We start from the raw sequence: 20,733 nt of genomic DNA on the forward strand, positions 1-20,733 counted from the left end.
AGTGTATTGTGGGAATCCATTTGGTGAAAGTTAGGTTATTTCAGTTTTTATAAATATTTTCCAGAAAAAAATCTAAATATTTTATATACTTCATAACATATATCGAGATAATTTTTGTCAATTGAGTCATTGTCAACACTTCTTTTTTCTGATTTGAAAAATCAGATTTAAATACAGTAGAGACTCGTAAATCGGAACCCCCGGTAATCGGAATCGCCGGTAATCGGTACGATTTTCAGTCGGACTGTGTCGTGCTGAATCGAACGTTTTTGATACTAGATTTACTTCTAAAGTATAATTTTCATGTTTTTTATATTCTTCAATATATTTATTTTGTTTGTACAAAATGCAGAAATAATTTTTAACGATACGATAGCCTCGATTATTATTATAAAAATTTTCGTTAGGCTTAAAATCGACGAAAATTCAACACGAAGCGACACGCAACGGAGAAAATTCAACACGAAGCGACACGCAACGGAGAAAAATTTGAACATCGGACAGGTTAATATATTTTTTCGTACATAATCCGTAATCGGAACAAATCGCTAATCTGAACAACCCCAGTCCCCAATTGATTCCGATTTTCGATTCACTACTGTATTTATTTTTTCATTTATCCTGATTACCTGAAGTAAACATAATACATTTCGGATTGTCAGAAAGTCTACGCATAATAAAATTCGACATATTTCCGGTAAATACCGTATTAGAACTGCTTTTTGACAGCCAATGTAACATATAATGGGATTCATATCTCATATAATTTACTTTAAGGTCTGTAATGTGTACAATGTACATAGCAAAAAAAAAAAAAAATGGATGTGAATCGTGTCAAGTTAAACCCTTCGCGTTTTTCGCAAATCTCCGCGATTTGACCTCCCGAATCCAAAAACGTAAAATGAAAATAGCGAAATACTTTCCGAAATATGTATGTATTTATGTATATTTGTATGTGTGTGTCTGTGTAAGTATGTTGGGGTCTATTTCACTAAATATTTCAAGATAGGTTAAAGATTAAGTAACGAATTATGGTATGGTGACTTGAATATGACGGGCATTGGTGCTATTAAATTTTAGTAGTGATAGGGCGCGATGGTGAGAAGGTAGAAATATTCATGTATCTCGAGAAAGAAGATTTTGTTCGTTATTACAAAATTCGTACGCCAAACTGTTTTATAAAACTTACACCTACCCTTAAATTTAAGCTTCTGGCCACCTTATACTGTATTAATTGAAAATATAATATACTTTTATAATAAAATTCGATAACAGTAGGCGCAACGCGTAATTTTAATTTTGCTTAATAATATAAAGGTTTTTTTTTATAAAAACGCATAACAGCCGGGAAAGCTACGCAATTCCTTAAAACCGTTTTAAATAACTTTTATACAACAATATCTTGATCATATCCAAATAGCTTAAAACTCATAACGGTAAAGTTTTCGTTAAGACTCACCCCAGTCGAGATATATAACCTATGACCCACTATGTATTTAAACCTGTTGGAATTCGTACTCCAATATTGAGTAGCATTAATGTGCAGTACAATAAGAACTTGGTTTACACATCTGTTATGTACAAGTTAGCATGTGAAATAATTCGGCACCTCACAATTTTATTTTGAACTATTTGCAATTATATAAATACTTGTTTATGTAACAGGAAGGTGTTGGCTTTCCAAATTTTTCCAGAAATTTTGCTTAATGTAACAATTTGACTTTACTCAGTAATTCATGTTTTAATAGCAATTTATAGAGTAATATGATGAACCGTGAATATGAGTAAATTGGTACGATTTATAAAATTCAGACTGTTAAAACTATATCATTTCATTATTGGATACATTAAGAATGACAATTAATAATATTTGTTGTATTTCAGATAATTGCTTATCGGAAAAGATTAGGAAAAATTACTCTTGGAATCACAGTTGCTGACATTTTCGTCATCTCACCTAAAAGCATTCCTAGGGTAAGCAATTTATATGTTGACTGGCAAAAATACATGCTGCTGCTCAACATAAACTGTAGCCATTTCTAATATTGTATCAATTAGGGGCCGTCCATCAATTACGTTAGGGCGATTTCGGCCATTCTAGACTCCCACCCACCCCTATATAAGAAACCGTAATATTTTCTTTGAACCCCCTCCCCTTCTCTATCTTACGTAATATTTAGGCATGATTTTATAGAAAGATTTTAACAAAAATAAATTTTTTTTATAAAACCCGAAAAACCTTAGGTCCAAAATATATAATTATTAATTACTTAATTAATATGTAATATTATTTATAAAAGACTATGTGAACAAATTTAAAAATATAAAAATTTAATAAAGTCGAATGAACAATTTATTTTAAGAACTTTATTTTTTAATTATTAACAATCTTTTTATTATTATTATTATTATCATTAATCAACATCATAATATACATTTTTATATTAATTTTAATTTTCACGAAAGGACACAAAAAACTTTGATAGATCGACTGGCTAGTGCACGTGTAAACAGAAACTTCATATAAAATAAAACAAGAGAGAACAGAGAGAAACCATATTCCGTTGCCGTATTGATTACATCTTGGCTAAGGCCAAGAAAATAAATTACATGCTGTGAAAATATGCTAGGTGCACCCGGAGACTAAATCACAAAGCTTGTAAAACTCTATATAATGGGGCAATACAACCAATGCTACTTAATGCGTTCTCTAGCTGGGGTCATGTAACTAGTAAAAATTCAGTAGCAAGTAAATTACTCTGTCTTCAAAGACAGTTTGCCATCAGAATTTCAAAGTGTTGCAGAACTGTTTCTACTAATGCTTCTCTGATACTAGCAGAACTTTTTCCTTTGTACTTTGTATTGTAGAAAAGGTTCTAAACTACTACATCAGAACTACAAACATTAAGGCTCAACAACGGTCTCTACTCCTTTCTATGGCTGTTCATATGCTACCACATTGCAATTACCCTACTATTTCTGATCATCCCCAGGAAACATTTGGTGTCATCTGCTTCCTCTATGGATAACCATGCCGACATTAATATCTACATAGATGGGTCCAAAAGCCCCCTTCATGTCGGCTTAAGTATCTGTGTATTTTTTTCCAAACTGATATAATTTGCCCAAAATATGTTAGAAGATACGAATGCTCCACACATACCTCCATCTATCAAGTGGTTCAGTGAGCCACTTTACTACCAAACAAATTTTGTCTATCAACATTTACAGTGATTCTCAGTCTGTCCTGAAAGCTCTTTTAAACCCAATTGCAATAACAATAAAATCACATGTATCCAGCACCATATTAAAAATGTTGTAAATAAGGTAACTTTTATGTTTGTTCCTGGCCATACTGGCATACTAGGAAATGAAAAAGCCGATTTCGAGGCTAAGTCAGCTGTAAAGAAAACAGACAGGACTACACTCACATCCCTCTCTCACGCAGCAGCCTTAAAAATTATATTCATGACAACGCTATGCAAAAGTGGAATCAACAATGCTTGAGCACTAAAACTGGTAGAATAACAAGACTTATTTTCCTAGTGTTGAATGCAGGTTCTCATCAACACTTAGAAATTTCACGTTTGCTATTGCTCAACTACTTACTGAGCATTGTAATTTTGGAAGCTACTGGCGATGTATAACCGGGCAGAAACTGCCTCTTGCTTTCGCTCTACAGAAAACCTAGACACCGTCGACCATATGATCTATCATTGTGCAATTTATGATCAAGATAGACTTATTCTGAAATTAGAAATCTTTATGCTTGGTTTCAGGTGGCCATGTCCACTTGATAAGTTTGTTCAGAAGCCACTGTTTGATGCTTTTTACAATTATGTTCAAAAACTATGGAAGAAAAGACTATTTATAATTTATAATTTTTAGTTTTACATTTTAGTATTCACTAAAAGCCAAATATTAATTTTTTGTTTACTTTGGATCATGTATTTTGGTTTACGTATTCTTAGTGTTATACCCCCATAGGAGTGGTGCACTTATTCTAATAATAAAAAAAAAGAGAGAGAGAGAGAGAGAGAAATTACCACACGACCTTTCTCCTATGATAAAAAATGATAAAAAAAAAGTGAGTCTGCTAGTGTTATTATTCTATCACATCACACGAGATGGCCTTAGTATAACGAGCGTTCTTAGTAGAAACTGCCAAATTGAAGCCAAATTCAAAACTCCACCACTCAGCAAGATGAAAAACGAAAAATAAGAATATTACGTAACAAATCGTAAGAAATCCTTGACCCCCATCCACCCCAAAATACCTTACGTAATTTATGGACGACCCCTTATATGGAGGGCCAGGTTTAAAGTTATTGAAATTATCTACAAGTGTTAACTGTTTTTTATGAACACTTCTATTAGGCAGTAAACTTTCTTCAAAATGGGTTGAGGTGTGTGCGGCATTTGTAGTTTACTCTGATTTAGGCCAAAAGGTTACTCATGCGTGCTTCAAATTAGATTCTTATGTTCAGTTGCTTATGCAGAAACATTCGCTATTTGTAGGAACTTCATTTAACATTAGGCGTAAACAGGACTAAAGATTGTTCGTACATTACCGTATTTGCTCGGATAGTAAAAGAACTTTCCACATCTCGTAAACAACATTCTCAGACACTTAAATAGCAACAGTAAAGTAGATTTCCAATGGGCCACGCAGCAGTGGTGGTTCACAGAAATCAGGCCGCAATCGTCTTGCCAAATCGACTAGACGATCACTACCACTTTCATTTATATTCCTACTTCTTACTTTTTGAGCGTCAAAAAATAAATTACCATTCTCTCGCAAGACAGCTGGGACCACGATGCTACTAGTAAGCTTATCTAAACTTTTATTCCCAGCGTTGACACTATTGCGACACTTAGATACTTTTCCCTTATTTTCATCCTAACTCAGCTTCTTAAGAGCCTCGACTCAGCTTTTGCGTTCGGTGGAACCCGTGCATTCCACCGAACGCAAATCCATGTAACCTCGATAGGTACACGAGCATTAGGAATAGTTTAATGAGGACAGCAATTTTGGAGGCATACCACAACTCATCGAGATTGGTACAATGTATTATTAATTTTATTCATGTCTCACAGTGAAGCCCTTGTGGTCTCTCTCTCCATGGCACACAACACATGTTTTCTTAATCAGCATTGATAGTTTTACTTTGGGTTAATTGTACAGTTAGTTCTTTTGTGTTGTGTTTCTACTTACTGGGTTCTGCTTTGTCTATCTTCCATTGCTCTTAATGTTGTCTTTAGTCTTCTTATTCATAATAATGATAATTAGGAAAAATTGGAGTCTTCCTCTTAGATCTTTTGTCAGTACATACTCTAGTCTAGATGGTTGTTATCCTTCTCAATAATCTTGTTTAGTAATAAGTTAAAACTAGTTATATCTACTTATAGTTAAGTTAGTAATAGGTTATATTTAAGATAACTAACTTAAACTAAAGTTATATTTAAGTTAAATTTAAGGTACTAGTATATTGGCTGTTTCTCCTAGTTGTTTCAGTTTGTTTATTTCCCTTCATACAGAGCATGCTAGCATAGTTTCTGTATTATTTTAGTATTAGTTCAAATCCCATGCTTTAATTTTAAGCATTAAACTTTACTATGTCGAACTTTTATGTAACTGCACTACTTATTCTACAGATCAGGTTTTCTTTTAGATCCATGGCTTTGTATCCTAAAAACTGTATGCCGACATTAATCGTAGAGAAAGTGGTTACTTAACGTCTACCGCTCAGATAGATCATTCCATTATCTTCTTTTTATTCTCACCCTACTTCTTCCTTTTTACGTTTTTTTCCCATATTCCGCCAGCTAAACACTTTGAGTACTGCGTTGTCTTTCAATAAATTAAAAAATAAAATTGAATGTAAGCATAATTCTAATAACATATGATTTGATATATAAATTATAATACAGAGAAAGTATTATATACGTTAATATAACGATAATCTATACATCTATTATTTATTAAAAAAAACAAAAAGTATTATTAAACTTAAAAAATTATATAAAAATATGATGGGTTTTAAAACAAATTTTTATATATATAATATATTCAATTGTTAATATTATGATGCAATTATTATTTGACTTTTTTAGATTCTGAATTCGATGTATTCATTCTTCTCCATATTTTATATGCATATTCAGTAGGTCTGAGAAATCGGTCTACGTATCTATTTTTCATACCCCTACACCATTTCCCCCTTTCAAAAATATATTTATATATGGATTAAGGCTTTTATGTCCAACAGATGGCGCTAACTTCCGACGACCTAAGTTTGCTTTTCTGTGAGAATGGACTGAAGCAGATCATTTTCTATCTATCTATATAAATAAAATATAACGTTCGTTTGTTCCTACCGATTCCTTTGAAATTTTGACACAACGTTGCATTCGAATACGCACGTGTTTTTATATAATATACATGTCGAAATTCTCCCCAGTGGGGGGAGATGGACGGGATTAAGGCTTACCGTGAAGAACTCGGCTTCTATTTATACTATTTTACATGCGGTTTTTTGCGTTTTTAATTGCGTTTTAATAGGTTACGTCAACAGAATATACACTAAAAAGGGATTTTTCGATATTCCCCAGCGGGAAAAGGGACGGGATTAAGGCTTACTGTGAAGAACTCGGCTTTTATTATACTATTTTAGATGCGTTTTGATTGCGTTTTAATAGGGTACGTCAAGAGAATGTACACTAAGAAGGGATTTTTTGAAATTCCCCCACGGGGGAAGTGTTATACATTTATAATAGATACATTTTGAGCCACAGCAACGCGTGGCCGGGTCAGCTAGTCTTATATATAAAATTCTCGTGTCACAATGTTAGTTACCGTACTCCTCCGAAACGGCTTTACCGATTTTTACCAAATTTGATATGCATATTCAGTAGGTCTGAGAATCGGCTACTATCTATTTTTCATACCCCTACACCATCTCCCCCCTTTCAAAAATATATTTATATATAAATTAAGGCTTTTATGTCCAACAGATGGCGCTACCTTCCGACGAACTAAGTTTGCTTTTCTGTCAGGCATTATGCTTTTCTGTGAGAATGGACTGAAGCAGATCATTTTCTATCTATCTATATAAATAATATATAACGTTCGTTTGTTCTTTTCTATGTTGTTTATATTAGTTTTAGTTTACGTTGTTTAGCATCGCGCGTGAGTTCTTTTGTATTTTATTTAAATTTGAAATTGGTTATTCGGAACAGTATTCGAATGTTGTTAGCCTGACGATGGCCATGGAATGGGCCGAAAACGTTTGTTTATGATTAAAGTTAAAGGTTCTCAGCATCAAGGTGTTGTTGTCTTACAGTGTAATAGAGTCTGAGTGAGGTTAGGAGAATAACTATTAATTATTCCTATTTTATTAAAATTATTACTTAATATAAATATTAATATAAATAAAATATAACGTTCGTTTGTTCCTACCGATTCCTTTGAAATTTTGACACAACGTTGCATTCGAATACGCACGTGTTTTTATATAATATACATGTCGAAATTCCCCCCAGTGGGGGGAGATGGACGGGATTAAGGCTTACCGTGAAGAACTCGGCTTCTATTATACTATTTTACATGCGTTTTTTGCGTTTTTAATTGCGTTTTAATAGGTTACGTCAACAGAATATACACTAAAAAGGGATTTTTCGATATTCCCCAGCGGGAAAAGTGACGGGATTAAGGCTTACTGTGAAGAACTCGGCTTTTATTATACTATTTTAGATGCGTTTTTGATTGCGTTTTAATAGGGTACGTCAAGAGAATATACACTAAGAAGGAATTTTTTGAAATTTCCCCCACGGGGGAAGTGTTACACATTTATAATAGATACATTTTGAGCCACAACAACGCGTGGCCGGGTCAGCTAGTTTATATATATAATATATTCAATTTTTAGTATTGTGATGCAATTATTATTTGACTTTTTTAGATTCTGAATTCGATGTATTCATTCTTCTCCAGTATTTTAAGCATCAAACGAGACATGAATGCATGTGATGCAGCTTATAAACACATGTTCTGAAAGGTGTCTTTTATTAATCGTAATTAAATCTTTAGTTGTATACAATGAAATATATCTAACGGAAGTTTTCAATTATTTGCAGTGATGAAATGGATTATATTCGTTCGTTATTTCTTGTATAACAGGAAGCAAAAAGTGGTGTACTATAGATTACTCCCTATGGAATTTCAGGACTTTGATTATATATTCGAACTCAGGGACCGAGACGGGTTCAACGGTACCCTACTTTTGGACCGGAGACGAAAAATAAAAAAAAGTTATCATACTTTTTAAGTTACCATACTTTTTTAATGCTCTCATGCAGACGGCACCGTAGTTGCTAGTATTGCCATCTTGCGGTAAGGTCTGCAAACCGTGACGTCGGACTACGATCATCTCCCGGAGCGTTAAACACGCGATACGAGAGCGAAGAGAGCGACGCGACTTCCGATCATCGCGCGATCGCCATTTCGGTTAATGTTACTTATGGCAGCGAACATGGCGGCCCGACTGACCTTTCGTATGGGCGCCACCACACGCCGCCATGTGCTAAACTAGTGATCGATTCACGGTAGTTCTTGAACAAAGCAAAAAAAGGAGGGAAACGTCTACTAAAGGCAATTTTAACGGCAAGCGACGGGACTTCCGATCGCGATAGCGAGGCCGATTTAGCGGAGAGCGACGCGACTCCCTATCATCGCGCGATCGGCGGAAAAAAGTATGATAACTTTTTTATTTTTCGTCTCCGGTCCAAAAATAGGGTACCGTTGAACTCGTCTCGGTCCCCTGAGTTCAAATATATAATCACAGTCCTGAAATTCCATAGGGAATAATCTATAGTATACCCGCAAAAAGTCAGATTTCCTTATGAATTAAATATCGAAGTTTATCTAAATTTTCAATGTACTTTAACGGTAGCTATAATGCGTGGGCCTTGAAATTGCCCACGCATTATAGCTACCTTCAATATTTTTCATTTGCTGCTCCATTATACGCCTTGTAACTTTTATTTCAACCAATTACATCAGTTGACAACAGCTTCTTGACTACATATTAAAGGTTCTTGTTACGTCGAAATGACAAATCATTTTCTGAGATTATTAAGAACAACAACAACAACAACAAGAAAAACTTTTTGCAAGAGTTTAAACATCGGAAAATTGTTGAGTGAACATTAGCAACGATGCATTATTGATAGCTACCTCTATTGTGTTATGGGCTATCAGATATCGTAAGAACCATGAATTGTTCCTAAGCTTCATCGAACACAGCTTGTCACTCTAAAGATGTTTCACTATTTTCGTGATTACTGTAAATTGCAGCGACATTAGCGCCAAGTTGCCCTATCGGAATATTCCTGAAGTACACTTTTTATTTGCGAAATGGCAATATTTTGTTCAGGAAAGCATAAACATCATATTTGGTTGCATTTGCTGCAACAGTTCTTTGTACACAGAGATGTATACACTCTGATTAACTATTCTGTATATTAAAATTTAAACTGCACTGAATGTGTAAAAACAAATTTATTGAAGTTGGGTAAAGTCATACATTTCAAACGACTGTGAAGAATAAGATATTGATTTGTATATTTACATTTTTTTGTAATGGCAAATAAAAAAAAGAATAAAGTACTCGATGGCGATTAATTTGTTCTTGTGTTTTCTTCGTTTTTCGTTATTATTTTATTTTCTCTTATGCGCACGTAATACTAGTTTTATTTTTTACCGCTAGATTTAAATTCAGTTTGGTGCGCTAGTCTCATGAGAGGACCTGGACATTGTCACTGTAATTCCTTTAAATATGGGTTAAGTCAGTGATTCTCAAAGTGGGGGTCGTGAAAAATATTTGGGAGGGGTCGCTGAAAAATTGATTCCAGGTCACTTTTTTTTTCAAATATTTTATAAATTTACTATGGATTCATGTTTAGAAATAATAGAAAAATATATATATATAAAATAATTTTTACTTAAATAAATTGCACATATAAACAATAAAAACAATATAAATATTTTAATACCAGCCTAAATATAATATTCATAAATTTGTGCGCTATTGGGGAATCTCCCGAGTTCCACTCTCCATCTAAACTATCGTAGAACAACATTGTCATTTGGAACGGTGTTCGCTAGCAGCGTTGCGTCTGTAGTCAAGTAGAGTGATTTGTATATTTACATTATTTTTGTAATGGCAAAATTTGATGCAGCTTATAAACACATATAGATATACACATTAGATATACGGTATAGCGTCGATTATCCGAAAACCGATTAACCGAAAGCGTTTCAGTCGGCAAATTCGAATTTTCGTTAGTGCTGTGGTGCTGCAATATTTAGCTATGTCTTGGGATACTCCGATATTATTTTAGTTGATATACGTTTTTAGCTGGCAGCACTGGCGCGACCATGAGAGGGTACTTGAGGATGCGCCAGTATTTAAACGAGAATTTTTTCCCATCGTGAGTGGTAAGTTTTCTTGTTTTTCTGAGGACTGTCTTGTGCTGAATCAGAACGTTTTGAGATTAACTTCTGAAATATAACTTTTTTTGTTTTTATATTTTTCAATATATTTATTTTGTTTGTGAAAAATAAAGAAATAATTAAGACTAACAATTTTTTTTTTTTTTTTTTTTAACATTGACAAAAATTCTAGCAAAGCAATAAGCAACAGAGAGAAATTTCAACATGGGATAGATTAATTAAACAAAAGAAATTAACTTCTCCTGAATTTAATTGACCCCCTACCTCCGAGATGTTTTTCTACACATACTCATTCTTCGGTGATTTTTGAAATTTTTTACTGCAAAAGGAAGTCGCGGACCAAAAAGTTTGAGAAACACTGGGTCAAGTTATGGACTTCTATTTTTACTTTTCTGTCTCTGTTATAAATAACAGAGGAAAAGTACTGCAATCGTAAATGACCCCTTTAAGATTTTTACATTTTTGGACGTTGAAACGTCGAGATATGCAAAAACGTTGTTTTTTTTGTATGTATGGATGTCAATGTGTGTTTCTGTGGTACGATTTTGTTCACCCTGTTTGAAGCGTGATCAAAATGTATCGAGTGCATACACAAGTGCTTTTGAAAATTTCTAAAAATTTTTCAGAAAGGTTTGTGCATTAGAAAGATTCATACAAATAAATTTTGGTGATTAGGGTCAACGGGGTGCAGAGATAAAGGGTGATTGTGTGTCATATCTTGAGTAGGGTCAGACTTAATGATGATTTTACTCGTTGTAGCATTTACAATTTTTCTGTAAGACCCACCTCTGTTTTTAAAATTAAGCTTTTCTCCATTTTATAATAATAAAAAATATGAACAGTTTTTAATGAAATATCATAACAAATAGCACCAACCAGAATTTTAAATGTTGCAGGGAAAGTTAAGCGATTCGTTGCTAAATTTTTTACATTTAAATAAACCCACTTAAATTGATATGAGGAATCCAAAAACGTAATGGAAAATGGCAAAGTTTTATCAAAATGTATCGAACGGATTTTGAGAACGTAAACAATTCTCTAAGCTTTTTTAAAAAAAACTCGCTGACGCTCTGCTTCAATTATTATCTGCATATTCGAATTAACACGAATAAATTATGCCCAGTAAAATAAGTTTAACAATTAATTTCGATCGAAACTTCATTATTTGTTGTAAGAAGTAACTGCAATTGTACACATTTTTGTTCAACTCATTTAAATTATTATTTATACGAATTACATGCAATTACAGAATAATTAAGCTTAGAAAATAGAAAAATGTAATACATATTAATTTTCAATAAATTTAATAATATTTTGTTAAGTTGCAGTGGCATGCCATCATTGGAAGCGGCGTTTCGACCGCTTCCACCTTCTAATGACCTTCCCTTGTATTTCCTAAAATATAAATTTTCATATTTTAACGTTCTTTAAATTAATTAAAATTAATATTTTATTATAACTGCATTATGTATCTTATTAGAAATTTTTTAATAAAGATTTATAAAATTTATAATAAGATTTTTTAATAAAAACATTTCATCATAAAATACATTTCAAAAATTAAATTTATAATATATGTATTTTATATTATATTGTATCAATAAACACAATTATTTGCTTATTTTTCACTTATGTAGAACCTAACCCTATACCTCACTGTATATTTCGGTTCATTTTACGCCGATTGAATATGCGAAGGCTTTTGTAGGAACGGAACTACGGCGTAAACCGAGGGTTACCTGTATTGTGTTCCAATTAATATCACGAAATTACAAGACGCATTTTGTCAGGGGCTAATCATAATTTACATCTTAAAACTTTTACTCTCCCTCTCCTCTTGTCTTAATTTATCTTATTTTCTTAAAATATAATTATTAGTTTTAAATAATAAATTTACCTTAAAATCAGAACCAGATCCTTTCGTTTTGAATTAATTTTCTCATATGAATATGCAGATCAATGGATGGCCGAGCGGTTAACGTAACAGCCTACCACTCTGGACCCGGCCGTCTCATTATCAATCCTAATTGGCTTGCTAAAAAGTCTTCTTAGTGCCCACGGAACTGTTTAGATCTTTTGAGATCTTAATTTTGAGGGTAGAGATGAGTTTTACAAAAAAAAAAAAAAAAAAACTGTAAATGCTAATAACGAGTAAAATCGTCATTAGGTCCGACCCTACTGGAAATACACACAACTCCCATTATCTCCCAACCTTCTCGAACTTTAAATTTAACATATTTAGATTTTCACAGCTACGATGAGAAACGTTTAAAATTCACAACCCTGTCCCGTCCTTTGAGATATACTAGTGATGCCACAAAAGAGGCATTTGACATTGACCGGTATCGGCACCCTCGGGATTTGGCATGCACACACCTGGACCGTCTCTGATTTCATCCATTAGCCACTCGTATCGAGCTATTTGACTAAGTGGGTTGTTTTAAAATTTAAAACGTAAAGAAGATTTTATGTTATTTTTATGTACGTTTCTTTACAAAGCTACATTTAATTATAATTTTCTTTAAAAGTATATTAATACAATTGAACAATATATTGTACCAGGTATGTATATGCAACGCACATTTTATTTCACCAAGTAAGTTTTTATAATTTATTTATAATTTTAGCCCTTATATCGTGGCTAGAGATTCAGAATGTAATTGTGATATTAAAAATACATTTAGAGAAGTCTACAGTTTTTACTGGCTTATCGAACAAATGAATACGAATGGACCCTAGACCATCACTGACGCGCAATTAACTGATTGCCCCTGGATGCAATTAACTGATTGCCATTTGATGACAGCTTCCCTGTCATCAAATGTCACGGTACACCACTGGGAGAGGGACAGGATTAAAGCTTCTATATACATTATCGATACTTGTCCAAACGATGAGGAGTTAAAACTTGAAATTTGGTACACAGGTAGGGTACGTCACGAGGATGCACAATGAGAAGGGGTTTTTCGAAATTCCTCCCCACGGGGAAGAGGGACAGGATTAAGTCTTAACACTTTCATCAACAATGGAAGTGTCAACAATGGAAATATCAACAATGTAAGTGTTAAGAGAAAGTGACGTGCAAGACGCAGATGCAGTTTTTTTCGCTTTTGCAGGAAATCGAACATTTTTTTAGACCCATCTAAAAATTCTGTTATTAGTCTGGAAACAGGGGTCCCAATTCTTGCATTCTGTGAAAAGGGGTAAGGTTGACTATAACGTAATAATCTTAATTTTCTCTAAAACGGTTAGGAGTTGAAAGTTGGAATTCGGTACACAGGGTACCAAATTTAAGTATCAAAGTGTTAAGTAACAATGGAAGTGTTAAACAACAATGAAGAACAAAAGAAAGCGACGTGCAAGATTTACAGGCGCTGGAGGCAAAAAAGAAGAAAAAGAGTAATATGTTAGAATATATTCGATTTTCAAATTTAAAGAGATTAGTTCGGTTTCTCTCGACCTTTTTTCTTTAGAACATTCGATGAAAATCGAACGATATAATGAGAACACGTCGTGAAAATCGAACAATATTAGAACATTCGATTTTCAAATTCGACCTTTCTTTAGAAATATTTAGTTTGTTGATGAAATTACTTTTTTTTGTCACTATAACGTAAACGTAATAATCTTAATCTTCGCTATCGTTACTTTTGCCCGAGCAACGCCGGTCCTACCTGCTAGTTTGTTATAATTACACAGGCGAATGTCATATTAATGAAGTATTGTAAGATAAATTGAAATAGAACATTTATGATCATTATTCTATAGACGTTTGTATTGTTAAAAAAAGTCATAATTGTGGTCCGTGGGATTCGAAATTGTTACTTTAATGGTCCGTAAGGTCAGAAAGATTGGCTACCACTGCGCGAGACGGCGCGAAATGAAAAAGTCGATATTTCGTTCGCGTCGACATAAAAAGCATCTTGTAATAAATAAAGGTTTGTTCAAACGAACTCGAACGAAACTAACACTAATTTCAGGAGTAGGATGTACCTGAAGTTTAAAATACAGTAATTCCGAGAAGTGTTCTAACGACTTGTAAGTAGTCTCTTTGGAGTGTTCAAAACACAGGAAAATCAGTTCTGATTTTGAAACTGGAACTGTTCCAAGGAATCGTTACCTAGCTTAATGGACATCAAACTACTACTCTGGTTATATCCCCTTCTTAACTCCTGAACCCTTTTTTCCGATCTGTATCAAATCTTTCACACTTATTCTCTGGGACTCAGGAAAGTATAAACTTCTATAAAATATCGACACCTACACTCTCCCGATTTGATAATATACAGTATAGTTAAACGAGTAAATTAATTGAAGAAGTTACAATTTATACAGTAAAGAAACAAAAGACGATTTAATTGAATTTGCCCCAGAGTTAGACTTACAGACCCCCGGAGGCCAAAATGATTGAATTGCTGAGACCAAGAGTAGTTATCACGAACTGAGAAAACTAGTGCATTAATGTGATAATAGAGATGGTGATAATTGTTTCTATTTACTATTGTTCGAACGCCAGGTATGACGAATTGGCTTGGAGGAAGAGGATGAGGCGATACGTTTATTAGGACTGTTGCCATAAGAAAATACTTGTCCTTTAAACCAAAAATATAATGTATATTTAATGGAAATAACAAAGATTTTTTCTAGAATAACAAATATAGACCAAAGGAATAAAGAGATTGCAAATACCCATAGGAAATACATCTTAAATGGATATCCGAGAAAATTATTAACCAAGTGGTACAACAGATTTTAAAAAAATAGATTTAAAGTTAAACAACGTCAAGAAATAAAGCAGTATGTATCCTTTCCATATATCAAAGGTATTTATGAAAAATATAATAAGTTTCTTAATCAAAAATTAATTAGATTGGCTCCATCCCAAAATAATAGGTTATCAGAACTGATGATTGTACGAAGCACTAACAACAAAAAAGATTTATTGGAAGAAGACGGCGTCGTTTACAGAATAGAATGCGCATGTAACAACCCCAGTTATTATATTGGTGAAACCAAAAGAAGATTAAAGATCAGATTGTCGGAACATTTAGCCGCTGTAAGATTAAAAATTAGTAATTCTCCTATCTTCCAACATTGTAATATTAATAATTGTAATATAAATGTTAATAAGTTAAAAATTGTATTTAGAGAGAAAAATAATGTAAAACGAAAAGTAAAAGAACACTTTGCCATTATTATGCAAAGTAACAATGTAAATTTGAATACGGGAGTGTTAACAGCGGAATGCTGGGAAGTCTTTGTAAATCATTTAAGTGGCTTTCTCCGTTGAGTTACTGTCGAGGAATGAGCTTTGTAAACGTAATGTTAAACCTACTGAGGAGGCCTGGTAAAGGCGAAATGCATTTAGGAGCGTTGTCAAAGTAAATAAATGATATTTTCCTCTGCGAATTAATTTCATTTTAATTTTTTTTAACTTTAAGATTTTTTAAGTTCATTTTATAAATGTTTTGAAAAATTTTTTAGTTATATTTGAGATCCATAAGTCAGAACAGAAAGGAAAAATAATTTTCCGTATACTTTTAAGAAGTAAATTAAAGAGTATAAACTGAATTTTGAACAAATTAGACAGAAATTTCTGGGCCACGTCAACAAGCCACGAAGCACCTAGAAAGATCACACTTTTCAATGCCGAAATTATTTCGATGAGTGGTTATCAGGTACAGATATTACTGAATTTCAATTCGATGCTTTGAATGATTTTACTATTACGGATCAAACAACGATTGGAATTCTAGCAGTGGTTCGAAGAAACTTTATAGTTGAATGGCCGAAATTAATAAACTTTGAGGAATTGGCTGAAAAGCTGGACAAGTATGAAAACACGTGTTCTAAAATGAAGACTTTCCTCCTAAACATTTTAAAGTATATGACTTAACCAAAAGGATATCTGTATTACAAAAATTACCTGTACGGTCAACAATCAAGCCATTGAAATCATAACAAGAAACGATAAGTCTGTAGTGCTTAATGAAGAGAAATATTTCGAATATTAGTTTTAGATTCACACGCTTTTTTCGATAGTAAAAATGAGTAGATGAGTTTTCACATACATTACTCGCCTAGTAAAGCCTGGTAATCACATGCGGAAACGGACGACAGAAACCGTCGACGGAAGCAGTTGCCGTTCAGTCGTCTTTCCGTGTCGCGTGTACTCATATGAGGAAATTACCCTACAATTGAAACGCGCCATCTGCCAGCCGTAAATGTAAACAGGCTACTACAGTAGGTAGGTCACGTGCCAGTAGTCGAAAATGGCTTCTACCGGAATTGCTTTGTTATATCAATTAAAGTTTTTAAGTTTGCCAAATAAAAATACCTCAAAAACGAATAATTTGGATAGGAAAAATATTCTAAATCGTCGAAAGTTAGCTTTCGTCACCGAATTTCGATTACGCCATTCCCAATACTTTACGCAGTAAGTTACGTCTATTCGAGATTAATATTCAAACCAGATAGTAATATAGCGTATAAATGAAATATATTAGCGTATTCGTGTACAAATAAAGTTTTTTAGCTTGGCGACCGCCATAGTTCGAATGCTATCGTCCCACTTGATCTTTATGACGACATTGGGTACGTTCGTTAAGTCAAACGAGTTAAACGAGAATGACGTCATCGTTATTTTTGTTTCGTTAGACTTTTCGAACGATTCGTTATAACTAAATGGCTGTTTCTAAAATCGAAGATATGAATGTTGCTAGTGCAGCCTTATCCAAAAAATTTTTCTTAGGTTGTTTCAAATGGACAGTTATTTCAATCATTTCACTTTTAATTCACAATTTAAGCACTCGAGTAGATCTAAAAACTTTGATATCGTCGGGCGCCATTTTCTTAACGAAGTAAACTAACTTTTTCCTTCGTGAGCTTCGTTAGGGTTTCGTTCGATACGTCATCACCGCGAAGCATGCGCACTGAGCGAGACTACTACTTTTCGAACGATTCGTTACTAACGCGTTTAACTCGTTCGACTTAACGAACGTACCCATTGCTAAACGGCCTTTCTTTTAGTCCAATTTTTGCCGTTCCGCTTTCCGCGACGGCAAAAGTTGAAAATTTTCAACTTCCTATTCCTTTGGCTTCGAGGGCAAAGGTGACGTCATTTGGCCGTTCTGTCGACGGTTTCCGTCGTCCGTTGCCGCATTGAGTACCAGGATTAAGAGAGATTCGTTTCGTTTCGTTTCGTTCCAATCTAATCATTGGATAAACAATCATTGGATTGTTTATCTAATGATTAGATGAAAAAAAAAAATATTGAACGCTTCACGATTTTGCGTGTCATCCTTGCGCAGGGGCCATGCTAATCTTCTCTGTATCGTTTCAATTTTATAATATGTACGACCGAAGTTGTACACCTACTACTAACGGGCTAACCCTATATATACCAACAACTTCAACTCTCCCGTCTTCACGGGTGTCTGTAAGTTTACCGTCAGATAGCAGTTGATCGCCACCCTGCAGATTTAACTATCGCCGTTCATTTTAAATTGGAACGATTGCTTTTCGAGATTACTTGAAATTTTGGCAGATAAGTCATTAGCCCACCAATAACGGTTGCACACTTTACATCCTGCCATAGCTGCAACGTCCGACCTGCCAAGATCAAGTGGATTTTCGGTCTGCTCGTAATAAGAATATTTTAATTCGATCTTAATTAATAATTATTTTATGCACCACACCTCTGTTCTTTAGAATCGCGAGCTACAGTCATCAAAAGTGGAAGGCTGTTAAAATTTTATACTACGCTCTCGGCAACTGCACTTGATATTTTCAATATCATTTCGCGGCACTCTCAGATGAGTAAACGATAGTAAAATACCACAAGACAAATATTGAAAAGTGTACTATACCGTCGTTTCTGTTTTATAGCGACGTTCTGTTTAATAGCAGAGGGTACTTAAATCCACGATGTTTCTAAGATAACAATATCATTCTTGCTTCATTGCTTTACTACGAATTTATACTTCGTTCACTTTTATATCGAATTTATCTTCGATCCGCACGTAATTACTGTTCTGCTTACTGCAACAATGCGCTAAAAATTCGCCGAATTGTGTTTAAGCTGTTTCATTAATTTTAATTACAGAAACTCGATTAACTTGGAAGTGTCCAATGCTTGCTGTAATATTGTCGTTTTTGAGCTGTAAATTTTCTATGCGTGCTTTAAATTGAAATTTTCTTTTTTTGAAATACACATTTCCGTAATCCTTAAATCTCTAAATGAGAAAAATTCGCAATGAAAACGAAAAACGTTGTTTTCACTCGTTGCAACGGTCAACGTTTCTGTTTTCTGACGAATAACGAAAGAAACAAGGTCCTCGATCGGCATATCGGTGTCGGTTTCATTCGTGTCGATCTTAAAAAAGCAAAAATATCCAGTTACGAAATTGAAATGCTCAAAACGACGAACGATGTTCAGTTGAAAGAATGGCGAAATGAATCGGATAGCAGAGAGTGGTTTCGATCCACTGACCTCTGGGTTATTGTCCCAGCACGCTCCCACTGCGCCACTCTGCTACTTGTCCGTCGTTACCAAAATTTAGTATCAACGCCCTTTATACATAAACTATCGTGCCAAATTTCGTTTCTTAATCTTTATGCAATCCTGAGATATTAAAAGAAATAGACGCCAACATACACACATCACACTCATATATATACGTATCTACAGAACTTTTTTGCCTTTTATTGTCTTTTATTGTTCAAAAGTTACAGACTTACAAAAAGCTTTTTGAATCAAACGTGAAACGATTCGCACACTGTATTTTATTTTTATATATATATAACAGCCGAAAAAGTTAGTCACAAAGACTATTTTATATTTAAAAACGCTTTACTAAATGTGCTAGTTTCATATCCATGCTTTTTACTAAATTTGTTAGGTGTTACTGTAGTTACTTATGTTAAACAAATACTTGCTGTTTCGATACTTTCTTACTGCTACACCATGGAATTTCAAGTAACTCATAATACATCTCATTTAATGAATTTTGTATAATAATAAAGTTTACTTTACTTATATGTTGTATACGATGTTATTCAAAAACGAGGATTTACATAAGTGTCATTCAAATTTAAGTATAAGTCATATACTTAAGTATAAGTATAAGTCATATAATAAGTATAAGTCATAAGTAATTAAAGTAAAAACAGTATAAGTGTCATACACATAGGTATATGACACTTATTCTGTTTCCTGTGTTGACAGTTCATGAGAGAGATCTTTATCTCCCATGACTAAAGGGCTGATTAAACCAAAAAGACTCATCATGACACTCAGTCAAATGATCTTAATTCTTAGTCTATATTGGACGAGAAAAATAGTATAAATATAGGATATGCGCCAAACTCCGCGCACAGCAGCTTCTCGTCCAGTATCCTCTTCTATTTTGAACTGAGTGCCATAGTTCCTCATACAAGTAACTTCCGCCCAAGAGACAGAAGATTTTCAATCCGATAATATGGAGGTATTATAATCAGTATTTTTGTGTAAACTCTCTCTTTTAACTCCCATACTAGGGATTATTTTACTGTTAACGCTCACTAAGTTAAATGGAATATTTAGTTTATTTGTAATTCATTTAAATTTTCTTTTTATTAAATTCTTGTTGTTGTTCTAACATGATCTCATCCTTTTCTTAAGTCTTAGCCTACGTCCATTTCACTTACTCGTAACCCTCCCACTCGAAATTCCTTCGCGAACGAATATTAGCGCGCCTAACGCTATAACTAGATTGGTGTCAAGAAAAACAAACTTGCAGGGGTTCTTACGAATTTCTGCTCTTCTAACAACATCTTAGGAAGTCGTTCTTCGACTCTGTGGGCCAGTTTACACGACTTCATAGCCGATTAAGTAGTAGAGAGATTAACCCAGACTCTCTATCCCCGGCCAGATTCTCACATAAATAACGATATTATACGGCGTAATAGAAACCGTACGACAAGTTGAATGCGATAAAAATTTTCTGCGGCACTCGCTATCAGCAACAGCGACGAATTGATTGGGATTTTTTTTTATCCTCGTCGTAATTCGCATTGATCTATCAGACCCAAAGTAATTTTTTTTTTCGTAAAAGAGTGTTGCTATGCAAGAAGATTTAAAAGCATATTGATCAGGATAAAAAGATGGCGAAATATGAAATTTTTCAGATTTTTTAGAAATATTTAATATTAAAAAATGTTAACTAAAGGTCGTGCTGGGT

The 20,733-nt window shown here is 33.8% G+C and overlaps 1 non-coding gene across 1 annotated transcript; it reads right to left on the bottom strand.

Annotated features, from left to right (window-relative positions):
* Nucleotides 1-17,778: 17,778 nt before the first annotated feature.
* LOC136969248 (U6 spliceosomal RNA) lies at nt 17,779-17,884 on the bottom strand. The gene has a single exon (XR_010879794.1). It is a non-coding gene; the product is annotated as a U6 spliceosomal RNA (small nuclear RNA).
* Between the last annotated feature and the right edge of the window lie 2,849 nt (nt 17,885-20,733).

Source organism: Centruroides vittatus, unplaced genomic scaffold (genome assembly GCF_030686945.1).
Source record: "Centruroides vittatus isolate TY-2023 unplaced genomic scaffold, ASM3068694v2 contig_1772, whole genome shotgun sequence".
Taxonomy (NCBI): Eukaryota; Metazoa; Arthropoda; class Arachnida; order Scorpiones; family Buthidae; genus Centruroides; species Centruroides vittatus.